Source organism: Mesocricetus auratus, unplaced genomic scaffold (assembly GCF_017639785.1).
Source record: "Mesocricetus auratus isolate SY011 unplaced genomic scaffold, BCM_Maur_2.0 Super-Scaffold_100041, whole genome shotgun sequence".
Classification (NCBI taxonomy): Eukaryota; Metazoa; Chordata; class Mammalia; order Rodentia; family Cricetidae; genus Mesocricetus; species Mesocricetus auratus.
This window is the reverse complement of record NW_024429218.1, coordinates 8,005,614-8,027,872: the sequence shown is the minus strand read 5'-3', so window position 1 is coordinate 8,027,872 and position 22,259 is coordinate 8,005,614. Positions and strand designations below refer to the sequence as shown.

General features: G+C 42.4%; 1 protein-coding gene across 5 annotated transcripts in view; it reads right to left on the bottom strand.

The window, feature by feature from the left end:
• Inpp4b (inositol polyphosphate-4-phosphatase type II B) overlaps positions 1-22,259 on the bottom strand; it is a 748,592-nt gene that overhangs the window by 725,190 nt on the left and 1,143 nt on the right. The gene's annotated exons all lie outside the window — the stretch shown is intronic.

The following is a 22,259-nucleotide window of genomic DNA, read 5'->3' as shown; positions in this document are numbered from 1 at the left end:
AACTCACAGCCCGCTAAGCCTGTCTCTTATTCACTCTGACCAGAGCTCTCCAGCTTCAATCATACAGGGAGAATGAATGACCCAGCAAGTCCTTTAAAAGAGCCAAGCTTAGGTACAATAACCATTTCATTTTGAAAAGCCCTGGAAATGTGTCACTCCTGTTGAGATAGCTTTTCGGTTGCAGATGCTCAGCTTGTCTTTTGCTACAAGTTCCCTGATGCCTTCTGCTGCTCTGTCACTCCTGGGGTCCCCCTTCCACTGCTGTACCCACACAGAGCCCACACAGAGCAGGCCCTGGCATACTGCCTTGCAGGCCCGCCACCTCTGGTTTGGCAAAGCCAAGGTTTCTTAGCATCATTTGTTTGTCTGTTCCCAGCACCGGCAGCTTGTTCTTTAAAACCATCCTTTGTGGGAGGAATCTCCCAGCCAGCTGCTAACACCTGAGTCATGATGCTGTGTTGGCCCAGGCTGATCTTCCATGTATTCAAGGTGTTACGTGCTCTGAATATTAGCAGAAGTTAATTTTATGTTATCTGCTCCACCTGAAGTAGAGTCTTCAAGACCAACCATCCAATTTAACAAAGCCACTCGCAAATTAGAAGGTCCTAATGTTAATTGGGAAAAGAGCCAACAATAATTTGTCAAAATCTGCTAAAAAGAGATTCAGTAATAAAAAGAAATATCCCATCACTTACTGGGGCTGCTGAGAGCTCCACATGACCATACTCATCACAGATGTATAGAGTTAAAGGAGGCTGCAAAAATGCTTAAGCTTTTCTACAGCATGAAGGTCTAGAAAAATCAAAAGCCAAACCTATAGTTCCCAAGAGGAGAGTCAGCTCCCAGAAAATTGACATAAAGTGAGAGCATTTGTGCCTTACAGTTCTGTGACTTCTCCAACCCCTCCCATTCATAGTTCAACAAACCAATCAGACTCTACACAGAAACATTATGGTCATCCATCCATTGAAAACTGGTCTGTTGCCATATACTAGATTCTATGCTAAACACTAAGCAGATATTGGTGAAAACTCCCAACACAAGTCCCATGCACATGCAGATGACAGAAGGTTGTGAATTAAAGTCATGGGAGAAGGGTCCTGGGCAGAACCCTGGAGTCCTCCGGGCGTGAAGGGAATGGCACTGGGGAGAAGAAATACCATGGGGGAAGCAAGAAAGGAACCCTGCTCCCACCTCAGAGTTAGACTAAAAAGCATTCAAGATACTGAGTCCACAAGAAATGAAAAACCCTTTGATAGCAAGTTAAAATGAACAGCCAATCAATAAGAGATAAAACAAATGTCCAAAACCAGGAACTCTCATGCTTGAGTTGTTCAGGGCTGGGTATAGGTGGTCAGGTAGCCTGGGACTTGTGTTACGCGTGGCCGATGACTTGAAGCCTGCTCCTAACTGTAACACTCATATACAGAGTGTTACATATACAGAGTGCCCCATATACAGAGCAGGTTGGAAAATGTCCACCCACCCACTAAGGAAAAACATAAGAAAAGCTCTGAGCCGGAAATAGTATTGATAGCCTCTCAAAAAGGACTGTTTATATAATCATTCTTGTGCATAAGTCTGGGTTGGAGTGCAGTTGTTCATATAAACAGGGCCTTGGGGAATGGTCAGTAATGTCTTGTGGAAACAAATGTGAATGCTATCCTACAGGCAGGAATGGATCCTCCAGTCGTTAGGACCTACTTTTAAGATTAACCGGAAGTGTACTCCCATTTTATTTTTTAAAAAATGAATAGAAACTCAAGATAACAGTTCATTGTAGGGATCAACAGAAGAACTGTAAGACATTTAAGCTTCAGATTAAGAGAAAAAATTGACACACACGAGATGCCTACAGAAATAGGAGCCAGAACTGGATTCTGAGGAAAAGGCAAGACATATTAAAAATTACTTGAGGGATTTGAAGAGGAAAGGAAGTGGAGAGGCGGTAGACATCTTGTGTTGACTCTCTCAGCCCTGCCCTGTCCATCCTTCCCACCCAAAGGTAGATCTCTACAGACACTCAGACCAGGAGTGCTGAGCAGGTTGGGCCAAAATGGAGGACAGACTGGAGTGCAGCAGGGGCAGAGAGTCTGGGTGTTCACACTCAGGACTCCTTCCCGTGAGGGCCAGAGCTGGCTGTGCTCTGACAGGAGTTCACGGCTCCAGACCTAGCCTACGGCACACTCCCTTCCCTTACCCAGCTTCCTTCCCACCTGCTGAAACTTCTGTCAACTGCTGCTCGGGAGTCTCCACCCTCTTCCTGTGGGAGCACTACAGAGAGGTGGCGGTTCTACAGACAAGCGCGATTTCAGTCATAACAACAGCAGCCAGAGGATTGTGGGCAATGTCTTCCACGTGCCTCTGACAGGTGGAACTGCATTATGGTGCCATTCGATGGCAAATATAAAACAGCAGCTAAAGGAAAACAGAATCCAAGAGGACCCTCCAGCAATAGATGTTCACTACAATAAATATATATGAAAATATTAGAGTAAGACAATTTAGTAAGGTATCATCTGGCAGCAAAATCAGCACGTTATAATCGATGCTATTTCTACATGCCATTAACAGAATAAGAACATACACTTTTAAAAGAATACTATTTTAAATCATGCAATTAAAATAGGATGACTAAGAATAAGTCAAATGGAGGCTAGGGTGTAACAAATGACAGTCCCTCTGAGATATGCTACAGAAAAGAGATTCATCATGTTCATGGAAACAAAGAAGACAATGGGCAACACAAGATGTCAATGCGAATTGACCTAATGACTAGCATGATTCAAATCACAGAAGAGTATAAAGGTATGGACAAGCATGAACACGCTTAGTTTTTCTCATACAGTGCATGAATATGTGCATGGTATCTCCATACTCAAAATTTAAAATTTAAGGAGAATTCAGTATCAAGAAAGCCAACAAAATAATTTTTTAAAGAGCAAGTTATAACAGCCTAACATTGCCAAATAGTCAAGTAGAATTAAAAACAGAAACACCCAAAATAAACAAAGTCTATTTTTCAATGACCCTGGTGACAGACTCTCACTGGAGCTGCAGAGATGGAGTTGAGACTACCCTACAGAGGAAAGTATGAGAAAGGTTGACCACCCCTATCTCCGTGCTTGGTTCTGTCTCCGGGGAAGAGGAAGGGATAGCCAGAGGAGAGTAAGGAAGGGGAAGGATTTTTATTATTTTGAAAGGGTGAACATATTGAATGTTTACAGGGATAAAAGGAAGGATAGGGGAGAGGAGAGAAGAAAACACAGGAGATGAGGGAAGTGCCCACCTGAGATCATCAGAATGCATGAGGAAAGAGAACTGAGGGCAAATGAGCAGATTTAGTTCAGCCTGAAAGGAGACAAAACAGCACCAGGAAGCATGAACAAAGTCCAATGGGGGTGAGTCGTTCAGGGAACCATTTCTAGGTTTATTTTGGAAAGGAGCAATGAGAAGTCCCAAGGACACACTCCCCCCCTCACACCATCTCCCTTTACCCTACTTTGATGTCGGTGAATCAGGTAGCAAGTCCATGACACTTGGCTAGGCAGAACCCATACTTCTGGGAGGTCTCATTGTCTGCTGACTTGAGGCAGCAGACAGAACCTAGGCCACACAAGGCTTTGCACTAGCTGCTTTCTCTGTTTAACTCTACAAAAGTTTTCTGGGGGACAGCTATGGGGTGGGGGTGGGGTGGGGGATGCTGGAAGAGCTTGCAGTTCATAGTACCACAGAGCAAAGGAACGGAGGAATTGTCAAGTTTTGCACATTAAAGCATTAATCTCCCCCACGGGGGGGCACCTTGAGACATTCCTTTGCAAATATCTTCTTCAAGGATTCATTAGGGTGAAGAGACAACCTTCCTACACATTAATCCAAAGGACACATTCATACTCGTTCCCCAGAACTTGCAGTGAATGATGATCGGGCTGGAATCTCAAATCCGTCTTAGGTTTCCAGAAAGCTTTTCTCCCTCTTCCCAAAATTAAGCATCTCAGTTGAAGGATCTGCAAATGAACCACACCAGTGAGCTCAGCCAACAGATCTGCCGTGGTCATGCAATGCTAGCTCACAAACAGCCTTCCAGTAGAAGATGGAAGACCTTTCATAGGATGGAACTGGCCCATGCTTGTCTTAATGAAGACTTGCCACCTGAGGTGCACTCGGCTTTTGCAAATACATTGTTCTTGCAGTGTAGCTGAATTCCCACAGTATCTGTACTATAAGTAACCATGGTACAAATAAGCCTTAGCAGCATTGGTGCCATCTGGGGTAAACAAAGCCTTCTTAAAAATAAAATATACTCTATGCTCATCGCCTACCGTCTAAGACGGCAGCAGGGAGAACAATCCCGCACGTACCGCGGCCATTCTGCATTTAGCCACCAACATCTACAGACAGCTTTAACCAGTGCATTTTATGGAAGTTAACATTTATTTCTACTTATGTGGAATGCTCTGAGTAGAAAATTCAGCAATGAGTCAAGTTTTTAAGCGTGCCCAATGCTCCTAAAATGACCGTATACATGAAGTAGATTGGATTCCAAAGCTCTAGTGGACGGCCTAGCAGATGGTTCCTTCAACTATAATGGTTTTTTAGGACATGAAACAAAATTTGGCCTAGAATGATCAAAGCGTATGATTAAAGGTTTCCAACTGCTGGACAATTTTATGCTCATAATCACCACAGAATCTCCAGATATTAGGTGTATATACTCAGCAGAGTGCCTCCAGGCAGACGTAAGCAAGCATTTTCAAAACTTGGAGAAAATCCTACAGATGAGCATTGTTTTTAGCCAGACTCCCTCATGGACAGGAACAATCACACTGTCACTTCACAAACAGCAGGCAAAGGCATCCTTGCCTCTTCCACCGTGGCTGCAAGCCTTGGGAACAGGGCAGGAGGGCAAGTATTTTCTTTCCCAACAATGGGAGTTCACAGAACTCTGAACTCAGGACCTGTGCTCAGGTCTGTTGCTGGGCAGATTGCAAGGTTAAGGCCTCCAGTGTTTTAAGGAACCCACTCAGAAGCCTCAACCCATCAGTTCCTTAGCACATGCCTGGAACATAATCAACTACCTCTCTGTGTGTTAATTCTCTCACCTGATTGGGTCACACAACTGTGAGGAGGAGAGGAAACATTGCACAACTCAGGATGTCAAACAAACTAGCTGTTTTGACTTCTATCAAAATGGATTCTTGTTCTGTTTTGTGTAGTCCCATGCACATACATTTTTCCCTCTGTGTATCTCCGTGTCCTATTCTTTTTTTTTTTCTCACAACTACAACAAGGGTGACGAAGACTACTCCAAACCACTCCTCCTCACCAGGACAGGAGTTAGCCCTACCACTGTTAGACAAATACCTTGCAAATTTTGCTAGAGTTTCCTGTCAGAGTATGATGAGGACCATCTACCTTGCATGTGCTCCGGTGCTGGAGCAACACATGCCCTACGGGAAAGTAGAGCATATTCAAAGCAATGTGTTTAGCAGCGCCTGATGACACATGGTAGACCCTGCACAAGTAATATGGCCCTCTGCCATTCTTTCTCCCTCCAGGTCCTGCAAACACATACATCGTACACATGCATGCGTACAATGACTTCCCAATGCCAAATTATCCCTGAAATACAAAGAATTTACTATTAGGTCAAGTTTGGCTCGATCTTCAACTCTACTATTAGACCAGCTATATCGGTCATTTACTTATCAAAACAAAATTGAGACTATTATATACAGTGAGTTCTTCTGGGCATTACACCTCATGATTAACTGAAACTAAAAATAAAACTACCAGTAGCAAATACAAACTCCCAATAAAGAGATGAAAACTGTGATCATTAATTTCAACCCTGAACTTTATTGGATAAAGCTACATCCTGGACATGTGGTAGCATGCATGGGCAGGGGAAAGAAGCCTCCCCCGCCCCACCCCCCACCTCCTCCCATCAATGCCCACGGAAGGCGGGAGGACCTGCTCTGAGGTCACAAGAGTGATAGAGAGCTGTCCCTGCCCCTCATCAGCTGCAGCACTCGGGAGAGTGTCCCCTACACCTCACCTGGACCGCGCACAGTAGGGCTGACCCTGAGGATGGGAACCCAGGAGAACTGACCCCGCCCTTACTTACCACTGCAAGGGGTGAACTCACCAGGCCAATGCTGGAGAGTCTGCCCTGGTGGTGAGGACAGGACAGAGATGGTGGGCTGACCAACCTGCAACTGCCCAGGCCCAGAACCAGGGTTACGTGTTGGTCCACCCCAATACCATCCCATCTGTGATCTGCTGGAACATGTAAAGGGACCGGTCCTGCAGACCCAAAGCAGCAAGGTTTCCACGACACAGGGTAACAGCAGGATAACGAAGGGGAGCTCCAGTGAGGGCCCAGCATCCACAGTGTAGTAGACACCAGAGGCTGTAACGAGACCAATGACTCTCTGCAGGGAACACGTGCAGGTGAAGATGTCTGTAAAAAAGGATAAAAGCTGCTGTGTCACACGGCAGCTTCCATGACGAGATAGAGTGTTTTCCTTTTCCTTTTTCACTTTATTTCATTTTATTTGCGGGGGAGGGTTGCCAGGGCAGAGAATGGATACAAACGGACGAGGAAATGAATAGTGTGGAGATATACGATATGAAACACACAAAGAATAAATGAAAAGGAGGGGAAAAGACATCTCCAGGACACACCGAGGCACACCTGGGTTCCTCTGTGAGAGACTGTCCGAAGACAATTAACTGGATGTGGGTTACATCGTCCCCCAAACCAGGACCCAGGGTTGGGTAAAAAGGGGGGGGAAAGAAAGCCAGCTGAGTGTCAGCATCCATTGAATTCTCTTCACTCTGCTCCCTGAGGGAAGCTGGTCCCACCTCCAAGACCCCCCTCCATGAGGAACTGAATTCCTTTCAATCAAGAGCCAGGCAGAGTCTGCCTGTACCAGACAGTGTCACGGCAACAGAGAAGTAACTAATGCAGAATCTAGAGACAAGCTGCATGCTGGCGTGTGAGCCAGTAACTTTGCTCAGATGTCCTCCCCTCCCCTGGCCTTTACATGTAACCCCACAGGTTCTCCTTGGTGCAGTCAAGGAGTCTGCTTAAGGACACTTTTAAGATGTGAGCGTACAAAATGCACTTATAAATAATAAGATATTTTATATCAGCTTTAGGTGCCAGAACTCCATTTAAAATTCTATTGCTACCATGTAGAAAATACGTCTAATATATCTTTTTAATTTCAACACCACACAGTACTAGGAAGCAGTAACCAAAAAATTAAAGTAGCTCTAAGACTCACTGCTTATTGAAAACCCTGGTGCTGGAACAGTGTGCATTTTACATCTCTTGTCACAGTTACACCTCACGGCTTCTTGACAAGATTGGTGGTACCAAAGAAAGATGGTTTAAATTCCAATTGAATGGACATTAAAGTTTTTGTGATTTTTTTTACCCATAGATAATCCTTTGACCTTCTTCCATCCTCAAGTATAAGGTTACTGTTTGATTAGATAATTTTTGCTCAAAATGTAGGAGGTAGGAGGTGGATATCAAGGCAGACATGTAAAGGTCAGAGTACAAAAACAAGAGTCTCTTCTCTGCTTCCAACATGAGACCAAGAGACGGAACCCAGGTGGTCAGTTCCCGTAGCAGCCAAGCCGTCCCATGATGCCCATCACTTGGCTTTGAGTTTAATCAAATGCAGACCATCTTCAATCAAAAATGTTGCCAAGAAACATAGCCTTTGATTAACACGTGTTATATGAAAATACACATCAACGTATATAACTTAAGAAATTATATTCAGTTGTATACATTTGTAATCCATTCCATTTCCTCTAGTTTGGAGATTCAAGTTCAAATGCCTAAGTAGGCCAGACAAGTAACAAATGCAAGGGAAATTAGTCAAATATAAGGCAACAGAGAATGACAGGAACAATAGCAAATGAATAGGTATTCTATACAAGGACAGCTAAATTCAATGTTTTACAAAATGTTGTTACCCTGATCTGACTGGATATCTGAATTCAATTTTAAAAGCGTATTATGCTTTCATTATCAATTCTAGAAACTCTCAATAATGAATTTTGCGCAAAATGTAACAATTTACTTGTGATGTCTATGGAGACAATTGACTGTAGCTATAATTCAAAATGTTCATCAGTGGTGAGTTAAAACAAATACATTTTCCTAAAGTCGTATATACTAAGCCACATGCCACTTTCATGCAGAAAAGAGCCCCCCCGCACCTAAACACCCATGTACATACACACAGATACACAAATAAAATCTAAAAATGTAAAAAGTAAAGTTGTAATTGAGTTCTAAATGATGATTCTAAGTATAGAAATAACAGAATAATAATCATATTAATAGTTGTCAATACTAGTATAGGACTTTGATAGTATATCTTATAAGACATCGTCGGATGTGATCTCACTTGATTCTCATTCTCAAATCGGTGGGTGGTTATGATACTTACATGATTAGTAAAATAACAAACCACAGTAGCTTGTGTCTGGGTGTACCCCAAAGGCCTAGTGATCTCTTCTACAGCAGGCTCCACCAATAGTCTATACAGACTACCTATGAAAACTTCACAACATCAGTTAATTATGGAAAAAAATTGTCCCTCTTTATCCAAAATCGTGGTAATCTACAGAATGTTTTTGAATGTCCCAGCATATTTTTCTGCCCAGAGGAAAAATTACCTACCATGCTGGCTGGCTATTACTCATATTATAAATGCAATTTTAGTGCCATTCTGGTTTTATCTAAGTTCCAAAATGCATCTTTGATGTTGTTAGTGAACCGCTGTAAAAAGTTTGGGTCTTTATGTGTGCTTTTGCCATCTCAAATCATTTTTAAATGCACATGAAATAAATAATGAATAAGCAAGTGTAAGAACATAAATAAAAATACCCAAGACAACAAGACCAGACACTGTAAACTCTCTAGAGCGATTACTATTCATAGGATGTTCAAGTAACACTACCCTGTGTCAATAAAGTTTTTTTCTATAAGAGGCTGTTGGAAGACTGAGGCCTACCACTCGCCTCTCCACTTTTTCAAACATGGTTGTGGAGATGTTGCCTAACAATACCATTTGCCTAGGCCCCTCCTGGTTTTAGCACTGGGGCACCTCAGAAACAATTAAATCAGTATAGTGTCCATCAGAAAACAGAACGTGGAGGGATACTAGAAGCTCATGGAGTCCTGCTGAGCTAAAGCTGCATTTTCAGTAAGTTTTTATCAGCTTTATTATAAATATTGTTTATGCGGACCAGTACACTGGAAGGAAAAATCTCCAAGCCAATATGTTATTTGCTTCCTTTTGCACACATGTATAGAATGCATGCATATGTAGATGAAAGTGTGGGAACCAAGGTGTGTGCAGGTGTTTGCGGATGCCATAGGTTGGCATTGGGTATCTTTTTTGCTTGCTCTCCACTGTATATAATGAGGCAGGGTCTCTCATTGAATCACTGATTCAGCTAGTTTAGCTAGCTAGCTTGTTCCTATGTGCATGAGAACCCCAACAGAATGTATGATTTAAAGCACTACTGCAATGTCTCTGCGTGGCAGCATCACCCTGGCCTCCTTTTCTCTTGCACCACCAAGAGCATCTGCCAGGGAAATTTAAACAAGTGGGAGGAAAGCCCCCTTGGGGCTTTGGGAGGCTTCTCTTCTCTGCTACTGCCCCATGCTTCAAGCATATGAGCAAATGGAAGCATGCAAAATGAAGCTTGGAACACAGCAAATAATCAGCAACCAGTTAAGAAACTCTTCACTTGTCTTCATCTGATGTCCAGTTCAATTACCTGGCCCAGGAAATGAAGGTGGATGTTAGCAGATGCTGACCCCTGGGACTCTCCTGTGTAGATGCAGAACCCTGAGACTCTCCTGTGCAGATGCTGACCCCTGAGACCCTCCTGTGCAGATGCTGACCCCTGAGACCCTCCTGTACAGATGCTGACCCTGAGACCCTCCTGTGCAGATGCCCTTGCAATTTGAAACAGGCAGATAAACCTGATTTTTGCACAATGCCAAAGCACACATTTCACAATAGCAGTCCCTATAGCCAATCCCTATCACACAGAGGAGCTGTCCTTGTCATAATGTGACTACAACTGTAGGTGTCACATAAGCCTGAAGACCCCTTGAAAAATACTTGTCTGTTGGCAACTTCCTTATACTAACCCAGCAGGTGTAGTCCTCCAAGCAGAGAGAAATTAGCTCAGCTTTGGGAAGGTGCAGAAGACACCCATTGGGGAAAACAGAGCTAGGCTTGTGTGACTTCAATATGTAGATGGATTCCTCCTCTAAGGTCAAAGCATGGGTGTTAATAGACGGTAAGGTAGCACTTAGAGACACATGAACCAATGGCGTGTGTGAAAACATTTCTGGGCAGTTTTCATTTTAAAACTCTACAGCTCATGTACAGGCCCACATAATAAGCAGTAGCCCCAGGCAAGACAGCCAACCTCATCTTACATTTTGACAAGCCAGAGCTGATTATCTTACAGGTAATTTTGTCAAATTTGATACAAGAAAAAAAATCTCCCCTGAGCAGTATCTGTTGCATTTTTATTTTGTTGATATACGGATTCTGTGTATTTTTGATCTGTATTTTAACACCTCCTTAGTTATCTGGTTACAACGTTGAACTATTATTGATATTGCCATTTAAATATTTATACTGAGTGTACAGTGTGAGGCTAAAGTAAAAGAATTTAAGACAAATGCATGCTGAACTCAAGGTTGTAGACTAGTGCTAGCACAGGGAAACCTTCAGGGTTCCTGTGCCTCTCTCTGTAGGCCCCCGAAACACCGTGAGTCAAAGATACGAAGCAGCACTGAAAACAAACTAAAAATGAAGAGTTCAAAAACGGCCAATCTCATTGGACTGAAAGCGAGTAGAGAGCAAAGCCAAGGTCAAAGGTGCATAATTCATGATTCCTTGACCAGTTTGATGGGTGGGTGAAAAAAGGGAAAGACTTAGGTAAGATGGTTGGCGTCTGCCCTGTGTCCTATTACATAGCATGGAAAGTCGCCAAAATCAAACGTTCAGTGAGATTTAGATAAGACTGTATCTTTGAAAGTTGGCAGTTTTCCTTAATTCCATTTATCCACTCAATAAGATTCAATTAATCCAAAGTACATTGGATTACAGAATTATTCTAAAATTAATTCGGGAGAAAGATCAATGAGAGTGTCTTAAGAATGTTGCGGAAGAGAAAAGTACTAAAAATGAGGTCTCAAGTGGACAGGAAATAAAGACATGAAAATGAGATTTCAGCCTGTGTTATAAAGGAACTGACAAAAAAAAACCACTTAGAAGAAAATAAGTGTAGCAGAAGTGAAGGTCCACCCAAGGCAAGTGTGTATGGAGCACCTGCATGTATGTGTACAAGCAAACTAAGATAACGTTTGGTTCCATTGATACCGTACACGCCAAGCAGACACACGGTGTCATATATAAAGATTGCTGTGGGGGGGTGAAGACCGACTTTAAGCAGAATCTCAGTGCCTCTTATTTTGTCTTATCAATGAGAAATGTTGGATATACGAGAGGAAACGAAAAGCATTTAATAATTATACATGAATCGTTTTAAAGAAAAATCAACTTAGGCAAGCCAGAAACTTCTTTGTGAATTAAAAATAGTTTTCACGCCGGGTGGTGGTGGCGCACGCCTTTAGTCCCAGCACTCGGGAGGCAGAGGCAGGTGGATCTCTGTGAATTCGAGATCTGGTCTACAAGAGTTAGTTCCAGGAAAGCCTCCAGAACAATACAGAGAAACCCTGTCTTAAAAAAAATAGTTTTCACATACAAAAATGCCATGTGAAAAGATGAATATTCAGTTTAGTCACAGCCATATTTTCAACCTTCATACACACAAAAAAAGGCAAGTAACATGACCGGCTAAGGTTCAATATTACCGCTCTGTAAAGGACAGTTTGGTGAAATTGGAATTCAGGGTTCTATTGTACAGCCAAGCCGAACACATGGGTTAGCATCAAATTGTAACATGAAAATGAAAATAAGAATGGCACAATATTCAGCCTCACTCAGTGGAGCCATGGCAAAGAAACATGGCATTTGAAAGCCTAAATTTTCGTATTTTATTTCGTGTGTGCATGTGTGTTTTATGTGTATGTGCATGCACTTGTGTGTGCAGGTATGTGCACCCATGCACGCACGTGTAGAGGCCAGAGGCCTCCACATTAGTTTTTGAAATGCGATCTCTTATTAACCTGGCTAAGAGATCCCATTTTGCTTACTCTGGCTGGCCACGGAACCCCAGGATCCAACTGTCTATGTTCTCCTTCCCATCATGCTGGAGCTACGGGTGCACACACACACACACACACACACACACACACACACTCAGAGAGAGAGAGAGAGAGAGAGAGAGAGAGAGAGAGAGAGAGAGAGAGAGAGAGTTTTCACATGGCTGCTGGAGATCCAAACTCAGGTCTTCACGCTTGCTCAGCAAGCATTCTGCTCACTGAGTCATCTTCCTATAATCTAAATTTTAAACTAGAATCAACTTTGATCATACATCCGCTCTACCGCTAACCAACTTTGTGATCTCGGGTAGGTTTAGTTAAGCTTCTCTCAAAGAACATTTCCTAACCTTTAAAATGAGAGGAGGGTCAAGGAATAAATCTTATGTGAACGAATAGCGCATATAATGCCATCGTTCAATACCTAGCACTAAATAAAGAAAAACAAAGAATGAATAGTAAGACCAACACCCTCTGTAGCTACCACGTAGAGTGAGCCTATAACATAGACACTGGTAACAGGGTTTATAATATGAACGGCCTCTAGAGGGCCTCAGTCAGTCCTAGCTTTTGCTGTTACATTCACCTTCACCCTTTGAATTAACACACTTTTGTAGCCTTAGTGCTGGCGAAATGATGGCAAGCCTTCCTGTGAGAATGCAAATAAGTGCAAGTCTTCTGGAAAACAATTTGGTAGTAAGTGTGGGGGCTCTTTAGAGATGTCACGTCCTTTATCCAATATACTATTTCTAGGAATTGTTCCTTTGGGTGGCAGGGGACAGAAAAATCAATCAGACAATGGAATCAAATAGAAAATATTTGTCACAATTTAATGACAGCAAAATCATCACCAATAATCTAAAAAGAATTTCTCTATTTAATAGATAATTCTGTGTGTGTGTGTGTGTGTGTGCGTGTGTTTATACATGTGAATGCTGGTGCCCTCCACAATGTGCAGGTGAAACCCTGAAGCGTCTGTCCTCATCTCCCACTGTCTCTTGGAGGCAGAGACTTTGTTGTCTTTCTGCTGCATGTGCTGCTATCTGGACCCTGGGCTTTTGGGGATTCAGTCTCCGCCTCTCGTCCCCCATAGAGTGTTGAGACTGCAGACATTTCTGCTAGGTGTCCAGCTTCTGCGTGAGCTCTGGGTGCACAAACCAGGTCGTCTCTGCTGTACATCGAGTGCTTTGACCTAACAGACCATGCCTCGGCTCCTCCATAGCATTTTTCCAGCCTGGTGTGTTTGACAGCGTGAGAAAGTGGCCATCTTTGTTATTCACTGCTCTAAACAGAACATTGTCTAGGAGAGAACCTTACAGCAGATAGCAGGTGTCAATCAGTATCTAAGCTGGCTTGAAGGAGAGAATTTTAAATTAAAAAAAACTGCACACCCAAAAATACACTATAATCATTATAAAAGAATCATAGAAAATGCTAGAAATCCATGTAAAATGCTAACAATGATTTGGGTGACTTTTTGTCTGTCTCTTTAGACTTTGCTTGTCCATTATTTATGTCAACAGAGGCTTACTACATTTATAATCATGAAAACAATGAATGGAAAAAGCTAAGGAAATCAAATAGAATCCGATGGCTCCGCTACTTCCTGCCTGGCCCGCGATCTTAAGTACGTAGCGTTCTTCATTCTCACTGTTGTATAGAATAGGAAAGGAGACAAGAATAGCACGAATAAAGGGGGAAATCATCTGTAAACTCATCCCGGGAAGGAAATCATTATGGTTTGAATATGAATCGGCTGGGAGATTTTGCTCATGTTACCAGCTGGTAACTCCTTGTACACAGCATCTATAGAGACACAGGAAGGTGAGACTTGGCTGGTGGAAGATATGATAGTCACACCTGGCCACTGGCCCCTGTCACAATCTGATCCCTCTCCACGCAACGAACTTTTTACATGGATCCTGCCACCATGAAGGTCACCGTGCCTTCTACTCCATAATGGACTGAGATGCTTCAAAACCCTGAGCCAAAAATAACCTCCCTTCTATACGATGTTTCTATCAGCCATAGTGGTCACAGAGATGCAAATATAGCTAATCTAGAAAACACTACAAGAAAAAAATTAATTTAAGTTGAAAACACATGTCTATTAAGAAAATTATGCTAGTTTTTATTCCCTACATAATTGTACATACATTAATAAAATATGGTAATAAACTCCCTTGGAAAGAGATTATTTGTTTTCCCTAAAGTGAGTTATATTTGGTGCTACACACATAATATCTGGGAGAATGTATACTATCAACTTTCTGAAACCTTTCCCAATTCTTTTTATTTGAAGATCCGCTCTACAAAATGTAAATCTTTGCTTTTCTCAAAGGAGAAGCCCAAACAACACCTCAAATTCTCAGATGGTCAAACATTCTTGCCTCAGATAATGAGCTTTAACTCCAGTAAATTTGTGAGACGCCAGGGTTTCCAGTTTTCCAAGGAAAGCAGGATGTCTTATTCTAGGGATTGTCTCTTAAAATGTCCTTCTATGATATGTATCACCTTGACCCTGTCTATACTCATTCTAGTACCAATCAGTTGTGTGATCTTGAGTAAGTTAGCTACTCGGGATTAGTAAATTAGTAAAGAACTGTTTTGCAGATATTTGTCCTTGAATATAATGTCTATGATTTATTCTCCAAGCTCCAAAGAGATAGGAAGTAAATAGAGCTACAGATGAAATAAAATGGTCCTGATTGGACAACCATAGCATCTGCTATGGCATAGACAAGAATCCTCTGGTCCTAAGTGGACAGCTGTAACATCTGTCTCTGGGGTAGACAGGAATCCACTGGTCCTGAGTGGACAGCTGTAACATCTGGCTCTGGGGTAGGCAGAAATTCACTGGATGATACAATTGCTCCATCCTGCTGCACTTAGGAATGAACTGATTAAATCCGCTATGGCTTACAGTTTAATCACCTAAAGACAGGCAAGTCTGCAACCAGGTTAACCAAGAAGAAATCATTTTATTAACTTTTACCTGCATAACCACTAATAAACCATAAGTGCTACAGGGATGATTCAGTTTGTTTCTGTTGACATCACATAACAGAGAACATTCAGGGATAATGTAAGCATCTGCTCTGTAAGTTACCTTTCCTCCCTCCCATCCTCTCTCTTTTTCTCCCTCCCACCCTCCCCCCTCCCTTCCTTCCTCCCTCCTTTCCCTCTCTCCTCCCTCCTTTCCTTCCTTGGTTTCTGTATGTTGTTTTGATGGTAGTGTTGCTTGCTTTGTTTTTTTTTTAAGGAAGGGCCTTGCTTATGTATCCCACAATGAACCCTAACTCATTATTTTCTCATCTCTGTTTCCTTAGTGATGGAATTAGAGACATAAACCACTATGCGAGAGTCACTTGGTTTTGATTTTTTGTTTGTTGTTTTTGTTGAATTGACGAGGCGGGGCTGGGTGGGAGGCTGGGGGGAGGGAGCAGAACAGTCATTGATCCCTGGGGGATGTCAGGGTGTGTTGTGAAGGGACTGGTATGCAAATGTGCATGCTGCATGGATGGGTGACACCATGTCCATTTTTATAATAACCATATGCTTTTATCTTTATCGTGTTCTTTTAATTTTCCCTTCCCTTCTTGCTTATTCAGTCACAAGCAAAATCCTGGCACATTCAGTTCAATTAATCCCAAAGAGTACTTCAGGTAAATACATGCCTCATAAAAAAGTGAAGAATGCTAAATATTACAATCAAATCTTTAAAGAATTTCAAATAACAGATCTCCAAAAAACAATTCTAATGTGTGTGTGTGCGCCTGTAGACTCTGGCTAAATTGACTCACCCAAGATATAAATAAATAAATTTAAAAGAAAAGCTTTAAAAATGAGTTCAGTCATGACCCACAACGGCTAAGCGCTGCACACTGCCACCTGGTGCTGAGTGTCTGTAATGTCAGCTGCCCGTGAAAGCTACCAAAGGGGGCGAATGCTGTATTTTAAAGCAATTCTACCTAAAAACAATTTGGAAACATATTTAGCCTCAAGATTTCAGCAGAAAAAGACGGGGGGCTCTTGGGAACAGATGAAATCATACATGCCATTAAAAGTATAACCTTTCTCGCTAAGACCTATCAAAGTAGGTTAGCCAATGTAAAAATCTGCAGATTTTGTTGATGAAGGATGGGAGATGTTTTGTTTGAAGGTGGTATTAGTGTATGTGGTGCTTGGAGTTGAGTCTAGGGCTTCTCACAAGCGAGGCAAGTTGCTCCATCACTGAGCTACATCACCAGCTAAGCTGGGCTTTTGTTTGTTCCTTTGTTTTTTTGTTTTGAGACAGGACTCTGTTATCCCACTGGGGCCCTTGACCCATGATATAGCTGAGAATGACCCTGAACTAGTCCTTCCTGCTTCCACATCCTGAGTATTGGGATTACAGGTGTACAATAGCACAGAAAACTGACATTTTTACACTGTGCTCCACCTGGAAAAATATTTTACCGTGGGGGCTGGAGAGAAGGCTCACAGGTTAGACAAGAGGTATCATGAGGACTGGAGTTCAAATCTCAGCACCCACCTGACAAGCTGACTATCCTATTCGTGCCTGTAATCTCAGTTCCAGAGGTAGCCCAGACAGCAGGGGCTTGCTGACTTCAGCCTAGCCCAGAAAATGGAGGAATTCGGTTCAAGAGACACCCTCCCTCAAAGGAATAGTCAGAGAGAGATAATTGATAGCAGATATTCACTTCTGACCTCCGTGTGTAGGAGTGAGTACACACACACACAAACACACACACCTAAATAAATCTTACAAAAATATTTTCAAATAATGAAGCTTTTTAACATCTTTTAAAATGTTTTTAAAAGCATTCATCTGTAAGTGGAACACACCTAGTGAGTCTGTCATGCAAAGGTGTTCAGAATGACATCAGGTGATGTTAAGTAATTATTAATGATATCCTAATGTTTCCTTGCAGGCAGGCTTCTGCAGTCTCCTCCCAAATGCACAGGTTACAACCTCAGGTTAAGATGCTGCTGGTTTAGAGAAGCTAGGAAACAAGAAGGACCCTAAGAGAGACACACATGGTCCCCCGGAGAGGGGAAAGGAACAAGATTTCCTAAGAAAATTGGGAGCATGGGGAGAGAGGACAGGGAATTAGGGGGAAGAGAAGGGGAAAAGAGGAGGGGAGAGGAGGGCAGGAGGGAGCAGGAAGATTTGAGTCAGGGGAAGAATAGAGGAGAGCAAGAAAAGAGATCCCATAATAGAGGGAGCCAGCATAGGTTTATAGAGAAATCTGGCAGGAAGGAAAGGTCTGGAGATCTGCAAGGATGCATTAAGCGTTATATTCTAGAACGGCAGTCTTCCTTCCTTAACCTCCCAAATCCTAGGTCTACAGGCCTGTGTGCCATGCTTACCCAAGACCGCCAAGTACAATTTGAAGAGCTTCTAGTCAGTTATCTACTTGGTTGGTTCATTTCGGGGCGCTGGGGGCTCCCCGAGGTCTTCCTCAAGCTAGGCAAGAGCTTTGTTTACATTTGTAGCACTCTCAGATAATTGGATGGGTGTTTGGTTGTCATTATAGTTTTTGTTTGACTTTTTGTTTTTTTGCTTTTCATTCACATGCTACATCGTTTTATGACAGTTCAACACAAGCTAGAGTTGTCTGAAAGATGGGAACCTCAATTGAGAAGATACCTCTATAAGATCTGGCTGTAGTGCATTTTCTTAACTAGTGATCAGTGGTGGAGGGCACCGTGTATTGGGAATGATACCATCCCTGGGCTGGTGTCCTGGGTTCCATAAGAAAGCAGGCTGAGCAAGCCACGGGAAGCAAGCCAGTAAGCAGCTCCTGTCCAAGGTCTCTGTACCAGTTCCTGCCTCCAGGTTCCTGTCCAGTTTGAGTTCCTGTCCCAATTTCCTTTTACGATTAACAGTGGTACAGAAGTGTAAGCCTCACAAGCTTGCTTTTCGAACATTGTGTTTAATCACAGAAATAGGAACCAAAACTAAGACAATTCATTTGTCCCAGTGCCAGGATTGAACCCAGAGCCTTTCACACTTAAGGCAACTGTTCTCACCCTGAGATGCATCTCTACTTACTTCTAGCTCTTAGTTACAATTTTCTTAGTAAACGATTCTGAAAGCTCTCTCTTGTAAACCACCGCCTCTTAGCTTTTAAAAACTCACTCTGTTTTGAGAAATAAAAATGTCTTGCAATATTTTAAATTAATGCATACCTTATATAAACAACTTGTGGAAGCTTTTTAATACTTTTTTCTTTTGTATCCTGAAAGATGTTTTTTATTGCTATTGTCAATATCAACATGGCTACTAATACGGCCTGTGTGTCCCTTTCCTAACATTGGAACACATCAGAGAAAACCATTGAGCAATTTTTTTTTGGTTTCTCGAGACAGGGTTTCTCTGTACTGTTTTGGAGGCTGTCGGTCCAGCCCGGCCTCGAACTCACAAGATCCACCTGCCTCTGCCTCCCGAGTGCTGGGATTAAAGGCGTGTGCCACCACCGCCTGGTACCATTGAGCAATTTTACTATTGAACTTCTTGCATCACTTTGCTGAAAATAGAAAGATGGGTGAATGGATGGATGGATGGATAGATAGGCAGATAGATAAATCACTGATATGGAAGTGGACAGTCAGATGATAGGTATGTGGATAGATAATAGAGAGATGGCAGACAAAACTCCTCTGTAAAAAGAGTTATCTCCGTCCCTGTGAAAATTATGAATTTTTACAACTCCCAAAGGAAACAGCATGAAAACTATGTGATTTGGGAAACTTCCAATGCCCATTACTCACTCACTCCATGGCCATCAGGAGATGCAGCAGAAACAGAACTTACTCCAAATACAACTCAAGAAAGGTCAGTTTGGAAAACATTTAAGATTTGCTACATTGTATGAGACGGCATCCATCATGACACCCATGGGTCAGCAAAATTACAAGGACAACTGGAAAGATGTGAGCTCAGGACCCTATGATCATAGTCCACAGGCCTTATACACACAGGGCAGAAGATAGGGGGCGCCATAGTGCCCTAGATAAAAGGTAAGCTTTTCAGTCACAGACTGCTTATTCTGTGATTTGGTCAGAAGCTGGAAAGCACCAAAGCATGTATATGTATGTGTGTGTGCCTGCATGAGTTTTATGTGTACCTTGTGTGCAGGTGCTGAGGTCATAAGAGGGTGCTGGAACTCCTAGGACAGGACTTAAAAGTCCTTGTGAGCTGACTAATGAAGTCGCTGGGAACCAAACCCAGGTCCTCGGCAGCACGCTAAGCCGCCTCTCCAGCCTCATTTTAAAAGTCTTTCCTGAAGAATATGGCAGGAAAATGAATAAAGAGAACTGAGATATCTTGATGCCAGTGGCGTTGTACCTGAGACTCTGGAAGCTTCCTTTTAAGTTTTCCACTATCTAAAGACTTTTTCTAGGTATACACTACACCTAAAGTTTTGAAACACAAAGATCACATGAATCCCACATGCAAAAATTCAATTATAACATTATCATTTGGACTTCTCTATAAATAAATGTTTATGGTGAAATTATTTATTCAACAGTACTATTCTTAGGCCCGAGTATTAAAGTACATATGAAATTAGTGTCTTCTAAGGGGCTCCCTGGTAGAGAGTTCTGAAACAACATACAATAAAAAAAGCCAGCAACGGATGAAATGACAGACTATGGACACCTCCATGGAGGGCCTCACCCTCCCTGGGGAAATGAGGGGATATTGGGGGGGGTGGGGGAGGACACGGGAGGAGGGGAGGGAAACAGAGAGGGACCTGGAACTGACTTGTGAAGCAACCTTGTTTCTAATCTAAATTTAAACTTAAAAATAAATAATAAAAAATATAAAAACAAAAAAAAGAAAGAAAGAGAACTACAAAAAAAAAAGCCAGCAACAATACATCTTCTGAAGCAAGTTCCTTAGGCCTTTAGAGAGATCAGTAATTTTAAAAGATTAAGATACAGCATATAGAAAATACATGCTTGAACACGTAGTCATTATTCACATATAAAGTGCTATATGAATGACAGACTGTCCCATGGAGATTATAAGACATACAACACTTGCGTATCTAATTATTAGCACCACTGAGTGAAGACAGCAAACATGGCAACATTCAGTAAGCATTTTCCTCCCTGACTACACTTTCCTCCTGCTTGGACTTTGTATTTTCAGATGCTGGGTTCTTACCTGGAGACTGATGTCTACTTGGTTGCTAAGCAATAAGAAGAGTTGGCAATCCTTTGTCTCTCATGGAGTTGCCTTCTAGGACTTTGCCTGAAGACAGCAGAAGCTAACAGTTACCCATGTGGGGCCTGGCCTGACTTATACTAGAAGACAGTGTGATGTTTCAGAAAAGAAGTCAGCAACTTTTCGAATTTGCACAATTTAGAACAAATAGCTGGTTTCTCCAGAGCTTAATTTCACTTTCCATTTTGGAGAACTAAAATATAATTGCATTTTCTTCTAACCAAAGTTGACTGATGGGTCTACAGGATTGGAGCCAGGTAGTATTTTGACAAGAGCATCTTCTAAGCTGTAAGGTCATTCAATCAATCTGCATCGTCAAGGTGGAGCTGAAGCCAATAGTCTAAGAGTATTTTCTTCCCAGAACGCCATCCTTAAGTCTTAAAACATTTTGAGGGTCAAGACTCAGTCTAGTCTATCAAGCGCCCCCCCCACTGGCAGAGTCAAACACAAATCCCTGTTCTAAACACCCTATCGGCCATTAGTTTATCACAAACAAATCCTGTTTACCTATTACTATTCTACAGTCCAGAAGGTTAGAATTCAATCAGAAAATGTTTTCCAATGGCACAGAGCCTCTAACCCCTCCTGACATTCACATTTCATAACCTTTCAAGGACAATCTTCTAAGTCACAGTTGAAAGAAACTCACAGAAAAAGCATTCTTTTATATCTTTCCTTTTAATTGAAATAGACTTTTTTCATACATTATGATTACAGTTTTCCCTTCCCAACTCCTTCAAGATTCTCCCCACCCATCTAAATCCACACCCTTTCTGACTCTCATCAGAAAACAGGCATCTAACCAATAGTAAAATAAAACAGGATAAAACAGAGACAAGAAAAAGAGCCAAAGAAAAGGCAGAAGAAACACATTTGGATGCAGAGACACACATTCACACACACAGGAATCCCATGGAAAAATAAGAGAAAAGCTTCATTTTTGCAGAACTGTTTCAACTTACTGAAACTCCAACAGGTTCAGTTTTAAGGCCCATATGCTGAGCACAGAGGCACTGATCAATTACTGTGATTTTGTGTCAATGCTTCCCTGGAGACTATCCCAGAGAACAGGAGATAATGTATTTCCCCCAACACTGACTGAGCTGACCGTGCCGGCTTAACCAAGCCTCTCCCAACTCCAACTGTCATCATCCAGCCACTCTGTGGATGGCTCTCTGAACCAAGTCAGACTGATATCATTACGATTCCAGAACACATTAAGAAAATTCCTGCTCGAGTAAGGTCCTCTAAATGTAGATGTACACCTGTAAAAGGGGCCACCTAGTGCCCATCATCGGGAAGATGAACTCACCCCTGTCCTCTGCACTTTCATGCTTTTTATAGAGCCACACCTTCAGAAACAAGTTCTTCTACACTAAGGGGGAAAGTAAGCAATATGTAACACACAGCAATGACCTCAGGTGGCATTAAAGAAACCGGATTCAGGAGAAAGAAACATTAAGATAAATGAAGAAGCCAGTCTACATCATAAACGTGACAAGATGCCCCGCTGGGGTTTCCCTGATAAGTGGGGGCCGCAGGAACGACATTATCAATGTGAGCATCCCTCACGCTCAACCTTAAGAAACCTTGGTCCCCAAAAAGCAGCTGATGCCCTCCCTCCGTCCCTCCCTCCCTCCCTCCCTCCCTCCCTCCCTCCCTCCCTCCCTCCCTCCCTCCCTCCCTCTCTCTCTCTCTCTCTCTCTCTCTCTCTCTCTCTCTCTCTCTCTCTCTCTCTCT